Raw genomic sequence first — 20,940 nt, forward strand, 5'->3', positions numbered from 1 at the left:
CCGTCGGCCGAAACACACAGACACATAGGTGCCCCACCCTGTTAAGCAGTGCCAGACCCGGACCCACCCCGTTTCGTTTTTGGAAATGTGCATCTATCGACTAAACGTTTGAGCGAGGGGTCGAATTTTAATGTGGAGCCACACAAACCGCGAGAACAGGCACCGGCAGTTCAACCCTCGCACGTGGGGCAAATATTGAATGATGCGACATTCGAAACAGAAAGCGCAGCTAACATCTTTTATCCTGAGTTTCTTAACATTACCGTGGAATTACGATTAAAATCGTCTACGCATGGTCGTAATCTGCTGCATAGAGCTTTCAGGACCAATCCTCGTTGGCAGACGTGTGTATAGACAGTTCGTAGACCTGTTCTAAGGCTGTTCCTTAATACTGTCGCGAATTAAAACTTCGATCAATGCGAGCCTTTCGCAGCGTCCAAGATCTTTCAAAGAAGGAGGCAATCATTTTGCGATTTTCCTAATTCTCCCAAAGAAGCGGGCCAAACTTTGTTGAAGAGAGAGAGAGTACCGAGCGCTGGATTTGTACATTATCGAGCGAGATTTAAATCACGCCCTCAATGAAAATCTTAAACTCTGGCTCAGATTAGAGAAATAAACTCTACGGATTTACGCGACACAAAAAGGGAGTAAAACACGATCAGAAAAAAAAAAAGCTTTGAAAGTTTTTAATTAGAGTAATCCCTCTACTTTTAAGACGTCCGCTTCCGTCACTTAAAAGCACCGTGCCCTCTTCTGCTGTAACAGCCTTTTCTTAAGACTGTGTGTCGTCACTACATACGAGTGAGAGGACTTTTAATGCTAATTCCTTGTGGCGATTCCGTCAGCAGAAAAGGGACGGAATACGAGGCGTTATAATTTATTATTCGTGTATGTTTAGGGAGGCTTGTTCAAAGGAGCATGGAAGCTTGGGCTCGCGAAAAATACGTGTCAGGAAGAGTAGAGATTCTAATTGCGAGCCCTGAAACTCATATCCGCAAAAAAAGTACGGGTGCGGCGCGCAATCCTGATGCGTAAGCGAGCTTTCAACCTCGATAGTCAAAAAAGCGCATTCTCTCGATGTCCAGTCTGTGACGTCACGTCGTTCGCCCAATAGCAAGGCTCGCGCGCCTTCTTTTCTGTGTGTGTGTGTTTCTTTGCGGTTGCATTTGACACTGTCCGTCCGTCCCGCGTCTGACACAAAGCAGTCGAGCGGTCGCTTTTTCTCCCTCGCCGTAGTATAGGCGATTCCTGGCAACCCATAATAATGATTGGTGCTCGACGATCTGACGTCAGGACGCGTCAGAAGGAGCTGGGGGAGATCGCCGCCGTTGCGAACGCCCCCTAGGTACAGAAGGCTTGATTCATACCTACTCTCATTCCTTCGCACAGTCAGCCAAGGTGGTGTGGTGGTGATGGTGGAAGGGGCGGGGTCGAAGTAGCTTTTGTTGTTGGCCGCTCTTAAGTGGACATCGTCACGACTATAGCCAAAAATAGGGGGGAGAAGAGAGTGGTGTGGGGGAGACCGGTGGTGGTGGTGGTAGTGCTCGTGAAAGGGCTCGCCGTCGGCCAATCGCAGCAGTCGGCCAAGATGTCAGCCAATCGCAGCACACGATTTTGAAACACAGGCTTTCTGTGGCTACCAGTGAGTACCACTGTGGCCGATAGTGGCTCGCTTCCATAGCTACGGCCGCTGAAAGCAGCGTCGTGCTTGGTGGACTCTTCATTGTCACGTCACGTCGCTCGAGCGATCAGCGAAGCGAACGCTCGAGCGAACATCATTATTCTCGGTGTGCGCAGCAGAAGCGCCAGTCAGGGTAAACCATATCCGAAGCAGACGGAGTGCCATGTCCCTGAAAGTTCCCATGCTGCTTTGCGCCGCGCGCTTGGTGGCGCGCGCATCTTTATAAAATCGTCTATTTCATTCGGCATCGCTGTTTCTTTTCCAGCACATTGCAGCTATGATACGTGTGCTCAAAGTCCACCAGATGTTGTTTGCACCCTTCCCATCATGTGCTCCTCACATAGGTTGGTTGCTTGGCTGAGAAAATGAGTGCGGAATGGCGAAACGGTGTTGGAATGAGTGCGGCACCAAACTTCTGTGACAATGGACGTGGTCCGCGAATGGGGTGCTAAACCAATGAGAGCCAGCTACCATCAATTGCGCACTGTACTTATTGAGTGGTGGATTAAAAACAATAAAAATATGTCTTTCTTGCTCTTCGACTTCGTAACCGCCGTTCTTCGAAATTCTCGTGCCCGTGCTTTTCCGCCATCGCTAATATTTCGTGAGGGGATCCTAATCTCACTGAAAAATCACGATCGCGAAATTGGTGGAGACTAGGCCGTCGTGAAAATTAGTGAAAGTATCTGAATGTTATACAAGTTATGTCCATGGATCTCTGACGTATAGGGCGCTCATTTTAAATGCTAGCCGTCCGGCGGCACGTCCGGCGCCAGCGAATGATCACAGCAATCGTACAGGGTTGTTTGGATTTAATCCACGTGGATTTTATCCGGTGGATTTTTTTAAATTTTATCTACACAATTTAATCCGGGTTTTTTTTAGTGATTTTGTCCAGATGCAATGTGAAGGACAATCTTAATTCGACGTCACACGGAAAACTCCCGTTTTATTTTATCGTAGTGTTGACTGTTTACAAAAGCCCAGGTACGCGCAACATTAACTTTTAACTTTTTTAACTTTGTAACTTTTCAACTGGACTTTTTTAACTCCTCAGATTTAACTTTTTTTCCCGTTTTCTTCTACTTCTGCCTATTCAGGGAGAGGCTTTGTTCTGCTTCCTGGAGGTATTGTAACTGAAGTACGACAGCTAATCCACGCGTGTAGCGTCTACACCATTCACCCACGCGTGCATGGGACTCTACCTATAGGAAAACAATGGAAACTCATTCAATGTTACTTTGACAGGCAAGTTTCATAAACCGAAACTATGCGAGGTCAATCGAAATCAAGAAGAACAGCAAAACACATTTGTTTTTACTCCGTGTCACGTTGCTAGGCTTGTCTATATTCTCCAAAAATATCCAAAAATGTCAGGGTTTTATCCAAAAAAGCCCACTGGAGAGGATATTTTTTTAAAAATATCCGGATTCTTTTCAACCCTTGCAATCGACGCTACTCGTCATCTCATTCCCTCGATCACACAAGTACATGGAAATGTAGCTATGTTTCCTCTTTTTTATGTTTGTTTGTTTGTTAGAACTGAACTCTTCAGCATGTGTGCCATAAACATGTGATGATCACTACATTCCACCATCCGTCGGTATATCGCCATCGGTAACACCAAGTAACAGCGTACACACTAAACACAAAACTTCTAACTATACTTCGGAACAGGTCAACTTCTGCATGTCGTCCTTGGAGCACATTGGCATGCTTTTAAAGCAAACGCGCAACTAAGATCGCGTTAACAAAACATGTGAATGGGCTACCCCGTCTGCCTTGACGTCCGTACTGTCCGTGCTTTTGGTACTGGCCCATACCAAGCAAACAGTCCAAATACGGGAGGGCCGCTGCGGAGAGCAGTACAGTCCTAGCGAGGTGCCATCATTGCCAAACATGATTTGTCACTCACCCTGAACGTGGCGGAAAAGACGAGTGGACGTCAGTCAACGGCGAGAGCACTCCACAAGACCGTACAGTGCTCCCTCGCGTACAATGTGACAACGAAGCCCTGACGAAATATAGCTGCGTTTCCGAAGTCTGGGCCACCGAAAGCCGGCCGGCAACGACGGGTCTATATTTGAAAGTTTATCTCCGTAATTAATAAAGCCAACTGTTTACGCTGAGTGCGCGGAACAGGCAGCTATACCATGGCCCAGAGCGACAGTCGACGACTGAAATATTTGCATTAACCTGCGCCACAGCAAAAGACGAACGTGATAACGCCTGAAACAGTGCTCTGCGGTTTCACACATCCCGCAAGACGGGGAACCGTCGCAGTGAGAGATGTGAAACCGACGTAATCGCTCACGGAGAGGAAGAACATAGACCCTTTGTTAGTGCGCCTTCCTCATCAAGCATGTCTTGTGCAGTAAGTTATGGTATATTGCCCGCGTGGCCTTGCCGCCTCGTGTGGTTTGTGTCAAGGTGTCGACCATGATATATTTGTTCTGGAGTGGAAGATCTGCGTTGGTTCGGCGCCTAGAAACGATGAGAAGGAAGGGGACTGAATTCTTGTCATTAAAAGCACTTCTTCAGTTGTTCTCTATCGGGGATACACGCATGTTTTCAAACAGAAACGATGAGAAGGAAGGGGACTGAATTCTTGTCATTAAATGTTTTACAACAGTACCGCTCCGAAGGTGGTTGGAGTCTACCACACGTTTCTACTTTCTGTATAACGTACTCGCCTCGCGTGCTGTCCTGAAAACTCTCGATGACGTTCAGCACCCTGCACGCGTGTTAGCTTTTTTCTTGTTGGGACACTTTCGGAGGACCCCTGTACCTATGGGTCTGGGTAATATGTATCCCACCTCTGTTTCGCCTTCGCGTTTATGCCGTGTTGCGACAGGTACGTTTAAGCGGGTGAAGGACCAAACGCCAAATGTCGCGATCGAGACGACTGCTGTGCCGCGAATTTGTGAGTTGCTCGATGTTGTTGAACAACGTCTAAGTAATAATTTGTCTAAGTTAGGTTTAGCTTGGAGAGACGTTGGTTCAGTTTCTCTTCCAGAGATGGTGCGTGAATTTTTATGGAAAGCAGCGTGGGAAGCCCTCCCTACAAAGGACACTGAATAGGATAGCCCACACCCCAGCCACTAGGGCGCTGGGGTGTGGCCTGCAGCTCCTTGTGTCCCGACTGCCGCTCTGTGGGAACGACCCTGTATGTTCTTGTAGTGCGCGTCGTTGCTAAGGGATTTTGGTCCTTAGTTTGTCGGTTTTTCCCCTTTAGGCGTGGAGAGGCGCGTCTCCAACAGATTTTTGTTGTTAGTGGTATCTTTCGCCTGCGTCGTGTTGTGGCGCAACAGGTGCACAGCCGTCGCCCAGAGTCGCATCATACGTGTGATGTTCCCTCTTGTCTGGTCGTTACACAGGCATATTGTGGTGCACTTAGAGGCAGAGTTGATGGTCCTAGGTGAAGTAGAGTTCTTGCGCCGCTGGTCTACCCGCTATATTTCTCTGATGAACGGCCGCGGATTGAATAAATTGGGCAGTCTGATGAATGGCCGCGTGGTCGTGCATGTGTACTGGTTTCCCTAGGTTTATCCGATTGTGAGTGTATTAAGGTAGTTATGTCTATCTTGTAGTATCTACCTGAGTAATAAACAACATCCTGACCAGGAACTCGTCCAGTGGGTTCAGTTTTCCGTTCCGCTTACTCGGAGTTGCTAGAATTTTGCATGCCATTAGCGGGAACACTTTTGCATTTCATGAACACAAAACCAAATAAGTCCGTGTCTGTTGTTCCGTTTAAGCGACTTCCCCTTAGCGAAATTCCAGTGTAATTGGTTTCGTTGTGGCCCCGGTACCCTGGTTGCTATATAGAGCAAACTCCACGATACGAGCATACGGCCTTGCACGCATGCCATGACGGAAATCCGATACTGCGCATTTCATATGGCGTGTTATCAGCCATTAGTCTTTATAAACGAACTCGTTGTCTTCGCCGAACTGATAAAGGGCACATGGCAGAGCTAAGAGCTTTCACTTTCACGTCGTAACGGGAGGCAGGCAACTTCCGATACTTTCGGTGCATCATTCGCTCGTTCACTGCACCAGCAGTCTTCGAAGGTGAGAGTTTTCCTCTCTTTACTGGGAAAGTGCTCATACGCAGAATGGCAGAAAAGTGCAAAGATATTTTTGGGGCAGTGATTACTTATCGATTTATCGCTGTTTTAAGCTCGCTTTATTGGTATAGAGAGAATGGTGGCGCTTCGATGAATGCGGCAGTTTCGGCATTTTCATTTGTCACTTGGCACAGTGCGCGCCAGCGTTTCGATTCGCAGTGAATAGACGACGGCCTTTCGTGAATTGAAGTTTTTCTTGTGTTGGGGCTCCTAGCCGGAATGGAATTCGTAGTGATGTTGCCGTCGTGTGTCTGGGCGAAAGTTTCAAGATTGATGCTGTAGCTAGCGTCGTATCGCGGTGAAGCCAATATTGGAGGTGTCATTCCACCCTCTCGTATACCAGTACGCCTTGTGGGCAGGGGTGCTCAGTTTATTCGGTTCGTAGGAATGTATCTGTCGGTATCTATACGCAAGCTCTCAATGGAACAGGTGCGTAACTAATCGTACAGCCGAAGATGGAGATAGGTCTACCTTATACGCATTTGTTTGTCTTTTTTTTTCATTCCGTGTTAGCGTCGCGAAGCAACTGTGGCTATGAGCGCCGTACCGACGCGGACAGATGGAGAGAGGACAGCAGGAAAGAGTGGGGGACAGGGGGGTTAGTGTGCGTCATTTGCCGATTTCAAGGGGAACTGGGCCGACATTCGTCTGGAAAGACTGCCGGAAAACTCCACATAACACAGCTGTTGCGGGAATTATACGCATTTGTGCTAGTTGGTACAGCTCCGGCCAACTTTAATAATAACACTGGGAATTGGTCAAACACTGGTCTCATTTCTCAGCGCGATAACAGCCACCCTTGGGGGCACTAGGGGAACGTTAAGTGAACAAAATCCTCGCGTTAAACTTACAGAATAATTTTGTTCAATTAATAGTTCCTCATGGCCCCAAGAATTGCAGTAATCGTGAGCGGGAACGAGACCACGAGACCCAGTGTTATTATTAAGGTTGACCGTCGCTGTACATGAAGTGAAGGTAATAATAATAATTATTATTTTGCGTCGCGAGAACACAGCGCCTGAAGGAAATACACATCGCGCTTGCAGGACAAGACTTGAAGCCAACAGGACACGCGCTGTACTGAAGACAGAAGTAGGACATGCCCTGAACTGAAGAAGGGAATCACTACCAGGTGACGATTTGAGGGTAGAAGGTGCTAAGTGTCTCTTGCTCATAGAGAATCGATGCTAGAAACGCTGTTTCGAAAGAGCGCTGCATCACGGGATGCACAGCACCATGCAGGTTCGGCTGGATGAAAGTCATAAAAATCGGCTGCATGATTGGATTTTCACGTACGTATGCTAGAGGCATGGCAGGATAAAACTCACTACCCCATGAACTGCCCATGTACAGTTGTCGTTAAAGCAGAAAATAGGTAAGAGTTACCGTGCTACGATGCAGAAACCTCGTTGGATTCATCAAGCAATCGATCAGGATAGCTACCATGCAAAGTATTTTTGCTGTGAGGTGCACAGCGCAAACAAATTTACAAAAGGAACCGTCGTCCCGGACCGATCTCCTCGTCTGACGTCAACAGACCTGCGAGAAGCCGTAAGCTTACGTGACCATGCTTAAGCTGTGAGTATTAAGCTTAAAGTGACGATGATTTTTTTTTTTAGCTTTGCTACAGAGCTTCCCTTCTATTGTGCATTACCTAATCAGAGAAGTAAAATTAACAACAACAATGACAGATCCTACTGCTTGCGACACAGTTGTCTGCACACTCCAGTTCGTGGCCGAACGATTCCCTATCGTCGTTTCGCGCACGAAAGAGACGTATCAAGATCGACTCCGAGGAGGCTTGCACAGGGTATGGAGGCAGTCCGGGCATCGCAGGTAGACAGCACCTATTGGTGGGCGTTGGTGCCGCTCTGTGCACCCTCTCCCTCTCCCTCCCCCTCGGGAGCGAGTTTCATATAGCGCAACACCGTCGATGGGCGGCCATAGACAAGTGTGTCGCTAGCAGTACATAATGTACCATGAGCTTTACCTCTGTAAACCCTGTACATGCATGCTTAAGCATGCATTTTGTTTTTTCTTAAAACCAACCAACCAACCATGCTCAAGAGTGAAGTGGATAGTCAGCTACTTCTAAGTCACCTAAATCACTCTGACTCTGAGAATTGCAAGAACACACGAACTAAGTGTTTGTGTGTGTGTGGAGGGGGTATACAAATTTACTTTACGGGCGGAAAGGTCAGCCAAACAGTACGTCGGCTTGCTATTCCGCAAAAAAAAAAGGAAAAGAGAAGAAAAGAATTAGGAACGAAAGGATAAACTAACAAACGGTGAAAGAAGGATCAGATAGACTAAAGACGAATAAGATTAAAAAATGATGAGAGTAATGTGTATGAGGGTGAGAGGTGAGGGTGGAGCACTGACGAATGAGATAACAAGACTTAGTTCACAGGCTGTGCATGAGACCTGTGTCGCTAAGTAACGTCAAAACTGCTTTGGTCACAGCCAGTGTGGGAATTAGTTTCGTATTAAAGGAAAGCAAGATTGCAGGGCGTTGCGGGTCGGTGCCACGCACGATAGAAAAAAAAAATAGAATCGCTTAAATCATTACTTAGTTTCACTGATAAAAAAAAATACAGATTGGAACAGCATAAAATATCTTCCGCAGTCGGAGTAATGTTTCCCATAACTGCATCTATTATCGAGTACGTGCGCAGAATACATGAGGTCAACATGCAGCACTAAACGCAACAAAAGTTTGCTTCTTTTTTTTAGATTCCTCAATAAATCGTGCGATTATGTATGCTGTGACAACTGCGAGCGTCCGCGCATATGCGTGTGCGTCGCGTGTGAACGTGGTCTTGCATTCGGAGGGCATTGTTGGGTGGCACAAAGTGTGGATGGGAAGTGGCAAATCTATAAATATTAATGCATTCGGGAAACCTTCCAAGAGACAATGGATTTATTGCCTCGTAGAAAGAAATCGTCTGCCACAAAGACATCAAAACTATCCATATACACTCCTCCTGCGGTGTTCCTAAATTAACGCGAAGGCACGGGGACACAAGCGTAGAAGTAAAATTGCTGAAGCGGTTTCATTGTGTTTGCTCGATGGGGTACACTCGTCTTGAACCTATATACATGACATTCTCGGGTAAACATAAACAAGCCCCCGCCACAACTTTCGGTACCACGAAGACTTCCGGTCCTTCCCTGACTAAGTACGCTCGGAACCAACCGCCATGCAGAATTATATCCTTCATGTTCCTGATTTGTTGAAAGAGGGAGGCGTACGCTTTTTTGCGGCAATTTGAACTCCCGCAAGAAGGCGTATACGACCCTCTCTCTCCTCAAATCAGAAGCGATGACTGTATCAATCGGCACAGTGGTTAGCTCAGAGCGTGTTTGCTGTGAAACCGGATGTTGTTTAGGCACCAAACCGGAAGCGCTGAAATCAGCATGTATATCTTGCCATCTATTGCCACCTGGTCATATCTTGAGATCGCGGGACAGAAAGCCTAGAAAAATGTGAAGCGCTCGAAAAACATCGATTTTGTTTTTCCAAGATTTTGTTTTTCCGCGGTATTTTACGACATTAAACAGGTCTTCGATATGGTTTCAACACAAAGCGCCCTTGACGCACTAACAGCAGTAAGCATTGGCGGGCGTACAGTGCGCTTCGTCTATGCTTTTCTTACGGACCGGCATTTTAAAGTATACGTCTTGGAAACATCTTCAGCAATACAAGATTACAGAATGTAGGACTACCGCAAGGCAGTGTGCTGAGCCCGCTACTTTTCAATCTCGCTATGGCAGGACTTCCAGCAGCCATCCCTGAGACGACAGCATGTATCAAGACACCCTTGTATGCGGACGATATCTGCATATGGGCAGCAAAAAAAGTCCCAGTACTCTAAGACGAGTGGTGCAGAGAGGAGTCGACTCCGTGAACGATTACGTAACCGGTAGGGGTCTTCAACTATCAAATAAAAAAACAGTATTCATGCTAATTGGCCCAGGAGCAGGCTGGGGACGACTTCCTCCTCTCACTTTGAACAACACGCCAGTAAAGAGGGTTAGGGGCGACCATAGACAGTCGAATGTCCTGGGCACCGTACACGAAGGACATCAAACTGCGCTGCCAATCATCGCTCAATCTTACTCGGAGACTAGCAAGCCCCACTTCAGGGTGTCCACAGAGCACTACACAACTCGTTCATAGTGCCCTTACAGTGGCTAGACTCATGTACGCTTACCCGTACGCAAAGCTTACTGAGTCGTCACGAAGAGTGCTAGAAAGGATTCGCCTGAGGGGACCCAAAAGTGCCATCGGAGTTCCTCTGAGTACGGGAAACGTAGCAACGTATGCAGAAGTCCCAGCGTTGCCTCTTCCCCTACTCGCAACCAAACAACTGCTACAACAAATCACTAGATTGGAGAAGACAAAACCAGGAATAGCTCTCCTTAACCGACTTAAGAACAGACAATGCTCTCGCTTTGTAACAACGCTGAGAACTCGCAGGTTGATCGGAATCCATAGCAAGACCGCCAAAAAGTCCAGCTCCATGTACTGTACGCACATCACATTGTGAGACGACAATTCCATGCATGAAGAAAAAAGGAAATACGCCAGACATAGTTGCTCGGAAGCTAACCGAAGGCTACATACACGAACACCACTATGCTTCACTACAAATATTCACGGACGCATCAATTATCAATTGACAGAAATGCTGGAACAAGTGCAGCAGCATTCTGCATTCCAGCTCTGAACGTAGGTTGGGCAGAAGCCATCCATGGGACGACGTCGACTAGAGATGCTGAAATGACCGCTATCCTGGCTGCACTAAGGAAAACAAAACAAATGAATCGACAACCTGGCCACGTGATAATTCTATAAGACTCAAAAGCCGCTCTTCAAACAATATCCAACAACTATGAAAACCACTCTGTTGCATTGCAAATCTCGAAATCATAAAAGAACTAGAGATCACGGGCAATATAATCGGGCCTTGCAATGGGTGCCATCGCACAAGGGCCTACCTGGAAATGAAAGAGCCGACACACTAGCCAAGGAGGCTGCAAGGCTTCCTCCTACACTCCCCTCTATTCCAAGTAATGCTTAAGCACAAATTGCTATAAATGAACATGTATGACGCTTTCACCCCGAATGCCAGGACAGCGATGCGAACAGCTTCCCCACTCTGCGTCACAAGGGGTGTCACAAGGGAAGAAAATTCGCTTCTAATGAGATTGCGAACTCGAAGCGCCAAGACTAAGGACGTCCTCTGCATCACAGGACGAAGTAAAGATGCGCTGTGCAACACCTGTGGTGTCGAAGAAAATATAGAACATATCTTGTTTCACTGCAGACATACGAACAGCACAGGAAACGCCTAATGAAAAAACGAAGAACCTAGGCCACCCAGACCCCCTTCTGGAGTCAGTCATTTACCCTACTGGACCAATGTCAACGCGGCGGACAACACAAATAATAGTCCTAGATTTCATGAAGGAGAGTAACCTCCTAAGTATTCTCTGACAGCAAAGAAGAAATAGACAACGCCGGGAACTGAGTTACCAACAACCTATGACAACTGTGAACAACGAACCTGTGACCAACTGAAAGTGATTATGTGCACTGAACGTATCATCGCCATGTGTCGTGTGTCTAGTTGCTGTGTCCCGTTTTTTCTTTTTTCTTGCCTTTTTTTTTTTTCTCTCTCTCTGTGGCAACTTGCCGCCCGTCTCGGCAGGCAGACAGCCCTCTCTTTCTTATTTTCTTATTTCTTTAGATAAACGAAAGCCCCCCCCCCCCCTCAAGAGACAGCTGTATAGAGCCCCACCAACGTCGAAAACCATGTCGGTCTGTCCGTAACAGTCGTAGACAGAGAGGGAAGAGACGAAGGTGAGAGAGAAGAGAAGGAGGCAGAAGGCTACAATGGCATCATCGGAAGGTGGCCCCATGAAGCTACGACGGCGGCGGCGGTGGTGGTGGTGGTGGTGATGATCATGATGGAACTCCAAAGCTACGGCATTTAAACGCGTCTGGCAAAATGCCCAATGATGCAAACAATTTTTTTTTTCTTTTAGGAAACGCAATGACGTCAGCAGCGTAGAATTTACACAGCACATTCCCGTTAGTACCGCCATACGACGTCACAGTAGCTTTCACGGTCTCCATTTAGCTCATTTATAGGCGGCCAGTCCATAAACCTTGCACTCTACGTAGCCCGCTTTCCATATTTCAACTCCATAAATCGTTGCACTACTAAAAAACAGTCTAAAACAGTCTAAACTGTTCCTTCGTCTTAATGAGCAAGCCTAGTCATATACGCTTGTTATTCCGGTCATCTTATTTCTATTGTATCTCTTTTTTCAGTAACCCTCTCCGAACTGGTTGTTGCACTATAGCAATAACGTCGCATGCGCACTAACTTTTCATACCGCGTTTAAAAGTTTTGCAGTGTGAAGCTCCGGTGTCTGAAGCTGCTTCCGGATAAGGGACCTGCTGCGCGATAATGATGTCCCTAATGACAAAATGAAATCCTACCCTAATGTATACATGTCTTGCGCGGCAACTCAAAAGTTAGTCGCGCAGTATGTTTCATAACGAGGAACCCTATCGGTTTCAAGCATCACCAGAGATGTTCATTTGTAACTCTCCTGTATCCTGTCAGGCACACGTGCGGCGTTATAAGCGTTTCACTCTTAAATCTTTGGTCTTGACATATATGCGTTGTAGTTAACTCTCTTCGACTCTTTCTGTTTCTCTCGATAGGCTACGTGTTTACCGAGCGACCTGTCTATACCACGCGGTTCATTCGCTTTGTGGAACTGAACACACCCTGTGCACTCGTCACGGTGCACCATTCCCCATGTAAGCGTATAGACTCTTTTCATCTGACGTCACTGTCGCAGACGGCATAGCCTTTCCCCCTGCTTGTGGCAGCCATACTTTTGTGCATGGCGCGTGCACGCTACCAGCATTAACTGCGGTGCGAGCACGTGCGAACACAAAAATATGGCGGACGGAATGAGGTCAGTGAAAAGGGTCTATAGTCTGGATCTCATGAACGTTACTGAGTGAAGGTTCGTAGAAATTGGTCGTTGCACATTGAGTAGTAAGCGCATGCTACACTCTAAAAATAGGTGGTGGTGGTGGTGAGGGGGCTCGTCGTTGTCGGCCTCACATAACTGGGCAGCGTCACGACTGACGCCCTGGGGGAATGTGCGTCCTGGGCCGACTTCTGAGGGAACTGTGCCGACATATGTCTGAAGGCGTTTGAAGAAACACAAAAATAGTTGGTGGTGGTGGTGACGAAAACCGATAGAACGAAAAAATAGATGGCGGTGGTGGTGGTGGTGATGGTGAAAGGGCTCGCCGTTGTCGGCCTCACAGATGTGGGCAACGTCATGACTGACGCCCTGGGGGAAGTGCGTCCTGGGCCGGCTTCTAAGGGAGCTGTGCCGACATATGTCTGAAAGCGTCTGAGGAAAACCCAGGAAAAAATAGAGGTGGTGGGTGGTGGTGGTGGTGACGTAACCGGCTTGCCGTTGTTGGCCTCACGTATGTGGGCTGCGTCACGACTGTAGAACGACATAGAGGGGACGACTTTTTGGAGCACTTACGCGTAGTGCTCTCCAAATGGTGATGAACCCCACATGCAATAGCATTCTGGCCCGGTGTATCAGAACGTCATGTGCCCAACACAAGACAGTCGGTGGGGAGATCTCCCTGCAAGGGATCCCCTACCATGTCGGCATCAGTGGCAACAAAAAAACGGACCAACTAGCATCTGCTGCACACCACAGCACTAGCCCTAGTTTACCAACCCCGGGTGACAGCGACAGAAAATTGGTCATCAGTGAGATAGTTCTTACGCAGCACCCTGGGATCCGGGACATCCTGGAAAATCATCGACTTGATCTCCCGCTGAAAGGACTTTTCCGCAGTGCACAAACTCCGCTCTTCGGGTTGCGAACAAGACGCGCTTTCACCAAACCGCAGTTATTCAAGATTGGCTCTCTAGATAATGCGAACTGCATACATTGTCAGCAAATTGAAACTATGGAACACGTCCTACTGCATTGCTGTACATGTATGCTGCGGTGCGGGAGAATTACCTTGGCCATTGCAGGAATTGTACGGTGGATGATTTCCTACATCCAGAGGCTCTTTCACGGAAAGACACTCCAAAATTCGCAGCCTCGTCTGCTTTCTCCAGGAATCTGGCCTCGCTCAAAAGCTATGAGTACTGCTCTGACTTCTCATCAGCTCTGGCAATGACTTCCCTAGATCTTAACTTCGGGCCGTCATCATTCCTTCATCTGTTATCACATCCTCTCTTCTCATCCTGGCTGCATTCGTGAGGCCAACAACGACAAGCCGGTTTTCGTCACCACCACCACCAGGACCACCACCTGGAACACTTAGGCATTTAAAAAAATGGCGTACGCCTCGCGCTTTCCACACTCTAAAAACAGAACTTCACCCCATAGCACGCTGTGGTAGAGGTGGGCGTACGCCTCTTTGTGGCAATTTGGAAAATTGCCACAAAAAGGCGTACGCTCCCCTCTCTCTTCGAATCAGAAGCGATAACCCTATCATTCTTGGCAACGGTTGGCACACAGCGTGCTATGCGGTGAAGTGCTGTTTTTAGAGTGCACATATGGGGAGTGATAAAGGTATTATTCTGTGCAGTGGTTGGCCTTCACCGTGCTATGTGGTGAAGTTCTCTTTTCGTCACCACCACCACCACCATCTGTTTTTAAAGTGTAGTATGTTCGTTCGTGGTTCACGTATTAGGGAATGCGTACAGGTTAGGATAAAGCATTATCCCTCGAAAAAACGAGCTTCACGACATAGCACGCTGCGCGCCAACCGTTGGCACGACTGATTGGGATATTGCTTCTGATTCGAAGAGAGAAAGGGCGTACGCCTTTCGTATCGCTTTGGATTTATCATAATTGACACAAAGAGGCGTACGCCCACCTTCCCTCGAATCAGAAGCGATAACCCTATCGTTCGTTGCAATGGTTGGCGCGCAGCGTGGTATGCGGTGAAGTTGGCACTTAGAACATTTATGTTGTTATGGTGTGAGTGAAAAGCAAAGTGTAATTTGGTCATTTACTTGGGCAATTACATAATTACGTTAATAACAACAACAGCTGCTACATGAATTACGATGAGATTAGATGTTTCACCGCAACAATAGCTGTACCATACCTCAGTGCATGTGGGATAATATGTGAGTGGGTTGACGATCAATAAAATATTCTGAACAGTTCGGTTCTTTAGAGTGAAACCTAACCGTATGTCACAGGATTTTACATTCCATTGTCCCCAACACTCTTAAAAATGGACTTCACCTCATAGCACGCTTCTAGCCAACCATCATCTCGAATGATATCATTATCTGACCTGATTTGTCGAAAACGGGAGGCATACGCCTTTTCTGTGACAATTATGACCAGCATAAGTGTCACAAAAAGGCGTACGCCTCCCGTTTCCATCAAATCAGGGCAGATAACGATATCATTCGAGATTATGGTTGGCTAAGAGCGTGCTATGCGGTGAAGTTCATTTTTAAGAGTGAACGCTATGCCTTACGGAGATGCGAAACACAAGTCGTGTCTGCTCCGCTGTTTACGCGTTCACGACAGGCTATGTCGTCTGTTGGATGAGTCTTAATTGTACGCAATTACCGTTGCTCTAATCTGGCATAGCGACGGGGTCTCATTGTCTGCTGCAATTGTTCCAGCCCGCTGCTCTCGTAGAGTCTGCAGTCAGGCGCACAGACATTGATCCCGCGTACTAGTGAAGAGGATTTACAATTCCCCAAACGAAAATGTCCTTAAACGTTTTTTTTTTTTAAAGGAAAGCGTACACATCATTGTCTACTATAGTAAACAATTATTAGCTTTCCTGGTAAAAGGTGTCCACTTATGTCGACCGCAGGTACTTGACTACCAACTAAGGAACTATTTAACGAGGAATAGCAAGCCATCTTTTCTCGCTGGTCTTTCCTTTCAAAAGAAATAGATTCCCTACACCCCCTTATTGCACCGAGGAATTCAAACAGAACGACAACGTTGCCTCGAGAATCGAAAGTTGTGTCAAAACGTCTGAAACTTTACGAAATGAGCCCCTCGTGCCGGTAGCTTTCCGCTTTCGCAGAGTATGATTGCGGGTGTTACGAAGCTTTCAGTGACCAACTACGCATCGTGGGCTGTGCTTGGCTCCTTGGGTCCGGGTCTGCACTGTAGTCTCACTTGATAATCAGCTCGCGTCCCAGGGAAGCAATGTGGCAGTCCTGAACCTTGATGTCCTATATAGAACAGACCCACTTGGTCGTGCTCACTTTAACGGGCAATGAGACGGCCTGCATAAAAGGGGGACAAACTACATCGTTCCAACGCCCCGAAATCATGTATACCGCAACAGACTGCAAGTGGTAAAAGCGCTAAAGCTCAAGAACACCATAAGTGTGTCATGTAGGATGAAGTCTCCTCTGTATAGCAGAGCAATCAAAATCTGGCCTATTGCGTTGGTAAAGGAGCAAACTCTTGAAAATAACGTCCTTGATGAGCATCGTGATATGCCATACTAACCCACCACAGCGGCATGACCGAGCGGGTTAAGGCGTCCCACTCGTTGGCGGTATAGCGAAGGTCGTGCTGAAGACTGGGAGGTTGTGGGTTCCAATCCTACCACCAGCTGTGCTGTTTCAGGTTTTCCCTGCGTTTTCCGAAGACTCTGCAGACGAACGTCGGCACATTTCCCCTTCAAGTCTGCCCAGGACGCACACTAACCCCCCTGTCCCCCACTCCTTCCTGCTGTCCTCCCTCCATCTGTCCACGTTTGTACGCCGCTCATGGCCACAGTTGCTTCGGGGCGCTAATTCGAAAAAAAAAAAACAAAGCATGAGTGCACATGTGAACATGTGTCTGCAGTGCAAGTCGTAGCTCATGTCAGCCTCCTAACAAAGCTCTAAGCTAAACGATTTGTGTGGAAAAGGGAACTGATGTAATGTCCGGTATAATGTTCTATAGACAGACAACCATTTCCCGTTCGTTACTTCAGCGTAGCGGGTCACTAAACTGCAACACGGTCCTTTATGTATTTATTTATTTTTTGTGAAGTGCATACTGGTGTTTTATTGCCATTGCAGTAATTATATTGGAAAAGATGATAAGTCGGCATATCTCCTTATTGCCTGCGGATGTTCAGTTTGTCAGTGACACCAAACTGCAAGGGCTTCGAGTAAGAAGCCATCAGCATAGTGAAAGGAACAACTGGCACGTTAGAGGCAGGAGGCATCCATGACATTGAAGAGAGGCTGTATGCGGTGACTCCCGCACATACATGACCGCGCACATCTTTGTAGAAACTGAGCATGACGTCATCGCAAATAGTGTGAAGCAGTTTGAGTTTGAATATATAGAGTTCGAGGTAACTCGTTACTGCAACTAAGCTCCTTTTTTTTTTTCCTAACTTGTACCTTAACTCGGTACTTTTGCGCCACGGTAACTTTCAGAAGAACTCGTTTCTTTTTCAGGTAGCTTTGCCAAATGAACTTAAGCTAAGTTCCAAGTTACTTTTAATTCGCTTTTCACTCGCGTCCACATATTTTCTTGCTTTCTGTCCGGTTCTTTCATGACATTTTATGCCATAAAACGTGATATTCAATCAATGACTGCATTCTATTCAGGAAGTAAGAACCTCTGCCATTGAAATGAAGCTGAACTATTGTGCGCCCACAGGGAGTAAGACGCAAAGCGTTTGCATTGTGGGACGTAAACGAAAACGATCTAAGCGTGCGTCACTCCTCCGCAGGCACCTCAAGGTCTAACTCAACTGCTCACGCGCGCTGCACCTGTGTAGTGCTATTTTGTGTCCGAAGTAACTTGGAAGTAACTGGTTCTTTTTTAAGCAATTCTGTAACTGCGAGTTCATGACACAGAATGATATCATTCGGTATGGTGGTTGGCTAGGGGAGTGCTATGTGGTGAAGCTCTATTTTGCCAGTGTGTATATGTATATATATATATATATATATATATATATATATATATAAAGAGAAGGTATTGAATTCGTCACCTGACGAATTCTATTACACCCACAAATACCCCTAAAGGAACCCCACCGAAAGGAAAAAGAAAAATCAAATGGTCAAGCAGATTCCGCTGAACATGTTGCAATCCTTGGCGGGAGCACTTGTTACCCACTTTCTCCTTTAGCTTTGGGTCCCCAAGGAATGTAGGAGTCGTCACTGCATGCGCGAACCACTGGTTGTGTTCTGCGCACGCGCAGTGAAGGCCCATTATTTGGTTGGTTCTGGTACTCTACTCTAAAGGTCTCTGTTGTGACTCCAATAACGTACCTTAATGAAAATATGCCCTTCATTATGTATAGGACGATAGAACACTTTTGCCAGTTGTTTCATCCGCGAGGCCTGTTTTGATTACGAAGGTTCCTCAGTTCACAGCTTCTACCTTCTCTTTCCACTCGTTGACGGAGGAAAACAGGCTCCAATGTAGCAAAGTAGCAAGTGGTACAGAGAATACTACCTCCAGGCTTGCAAAAGCAAGAGAGTGCATTTTTTGAGACCATGCACTCTAAGAAAAAAAGGTAGAATTTTCTACCCATCTCGGTAGATCCGCATTGCAACACATTTCTACTCAAACCAATTTTACCTTTTGGGCATAACTGCAGAGTAGAAACTGTCGTTCTACCAGCTTGGGTAGGAAATTCTACCTTTTTTTTTTCTTAGACCAAACGTGAGACCGAAGAGCAAGGGAAAGGGACCCCACCGCTTATATCCTCGGAGGAGAAGGCGCGCGTGGATTGGCCCGAAATGGTAGAAGTACTGTCGTTCTACCAGCTTGGGTAGGAAATTCTACCTTTTTTCCTTAGAGTGCAGATTAAAATACAGAGAGTCAGCCCCCTCATCCATAACATATTTGCACATTTAAAAAAATGCGAAACAAAGCGTTGATTGAATTCATAAACGGTGCTGTCAAGTAAGACTAATTGGAAGTGTGAGGAATATGAATAGCACAAAAAATTCGAAGAGCTCTGTTCTCTGCACGATAAAGAGCAATCAAAGAAAAACGGAAGTGAAATGCGATTTAGGAGGAATTAAGGAAGCTATTAAGCACGCTTATAAAGAGGTTTCTCTATAATATGCCTTCTCTCTTAGCCTTCGCATTATTTAATTCCTCTTTCTTTTTACTTAATTTTATGATTGATGGTTATTGATATTCATTCCTGGTACGCGTGCGAGGTGATCTTTCGAAAGAAAACCTGTATTATCCCTAAAGCTTTTTATCGTGCCCCGCTTTTCCTTTTAGGGCTCTGCGTGGAAGGGCTGATAATGCCGCATCAATTTCTGCTTTACCGGCGGCATGGTTGAGTGGGTACAGCATCTGCTCGTCGATGGCAGCTAGGAGTCACCCATGCTAGTCAGTCATGCTAGGAGTTGTACCCGTAATTCGGATGTTGAAAGATTAGGAAAACTAACTCCCGAATTTTCCCCATTTCCGTGGTTCGCATTTGACCACAGACGAGGCTGCAGCAATGCATTTGACAGTGTGGCACTTGATCCTCCAGCCAGCTCATCGTTACAGCGTTTGACCATTGTCAGGCATAAATGGGAAGAGTGTGGCACCGCTGGTCACTGATGGACAATGACGGTGTGCGCGAAGTCCCAGTTGGCGTTCCCGTTTAGCAACGAGACGTTATGATGAAGGATCGTACAACGCAAGCGATTTTAAGAAGTTTTTTGTACATAATAATAATAATAACTTGTTATTAGTACATTTATTCGTTCGAATTGCACGTTTTCTCTCCTTTGGTTGCGTGTCTTGTCCGCGTGCAGGGCCTAGTGTAGGGTAGTGTGTTTACAATAAATTCTCCTGAAAACGTTCTTTTTTTTATCAGGGTGGTGTTATTATTAACGTACAACATAATTCTGTTGGCGCAATAAGACTTCGACACCTTATTTCCGTTACGTTTCACGCCACCGTAACGTTAACGAACAGCACATATATCTTATGATTGTATACATGTACATTTAATCACATTCATAACAGTGATGCACTTCGTGGCTTCACTTTTTATATGCTGCGAATACTATTTAAGTGAGCACAAGCATGGAGTGGTTCTTAGAGTTCCGGCGTTTGCTTCCTCCCGAAATGGCAGGTTTCAGAAAGGCACGGACCTCGATAGACTGCATCATAAATTTGGTCACCCACATTGAAGAAGCTAGATTTTGTGGTGAGCTTACAGCGGCTGTTTTCTTGGACATAAAAAGAGCATATGACACGACGAGCTACAACCGTGTCCTTCACGACCTATACAATTTCAACATCACTGGCTTTGCTCTTCGCTGGATTGCTGCTTTTCTTAATGGTCGGTCTGTTTTCGTGATGTGTTACATACATTGTGATGTACCATGTGATGCGTCATGTGTTACATACATTGTCAACCAGTGTACCACAGGGGAGCGTATACTCAGTCCTTTACCTTTCAATGCTGTCATGGCTGCCCTGCCTCGTCTCTTGCACCGAGATGTATTTATTAGTCTCTACGCGGATGACATCTGCATATGGTCATCGGGAAAGCAGTGGCCTGCTTTACAGCGTCGCCTTCAGACTACGCTTGACCGCGTAGTGCACTTCCTCCTGAAGCGAGGCATGGACCTGTCTTCAGAAAAGACTGTAATGCTGCCTTTTACGCGTCGCCATCTTAAGAGATTTCAACTACGTATTGGTCATCATCAGCTACGTCGTGTACCACATCACCGCTTTCTCGGCGTTACTCTCGACCGGAGTTTGTCATGGGTAGCGGAGGTGCGCTATCTAAAAGCAAGAGCTGAGAGTCGTCTTAATGTTCTTCGTTACTTATGCGGTTCTCGGTGGGGCAGGTCTCCTCGGGCAATGCTCAGCGTTCACCGATCTCTTATAAGTCAGATGGTTGCTCATCACATTCCCCTGCTTCACAACCTCCCTGTTACCACGGAGAAAGTGTTAGAGTCTATCCTAGCAAAGGGCGTCAAACTCTGTCTTGGCCTTCCTCGAGCGACGTCAAACGCTTTAGTCATAGCAGAAGCACGGGAACCACCTGTATCAGCTCTCAGGATGCAAGAAACGTTCCGCCACTACGTG

General features: G+C 46.7%; 1 protein-coding gene across 7 annotated transcripts in view; it reads left to right on the top strand.

Annotated features, from left to right (window-relative positions):
- Positions 1-20,940, top strand: part of LOC135400741 (metabotropic glutamate receptor-like) — a 316,632-nt gene that overhangs the window by 218,897 nt on the left and 76,795 nt on the right. Inside the window, exon 1 of one of the 7 annotated variants that reach the window (XM_064632626.1) lies at positions 5,696-5,755. The exons of 4 other annotated variants lie outside the window; for them this stretch is intronic. The gene's annotated coding sequence lies outside the window, so the exon portion shown is untranslated. Of the gene's footprint in view, positions 1-5,695; positions 5,756-6,859; positions 6,944-12,782; positions 12,811-20,940 lie in introns of those variants that run through there. 2 more of the 7 variants (XM_064632625.1, XM_064632628.1) reach the window with 2 other exon arrangements.

The sequence above is a fragment of the Ornithodoros turicata genome, chromosome 7 (genome assembly GCF_037126465.1).
Source record: "Ornithodoros turicata isolate Travis chromosome 7, ASM3712646v1, whole genome shotgun sequence".
Classification (NCBI taxonomy): domain Eukaryota; kingdom Metazoa; phylum Arthropoda; class Arachnida; order Ixodida; family Argasidae; genus Ornithodoros; species Ornithodoros turicata.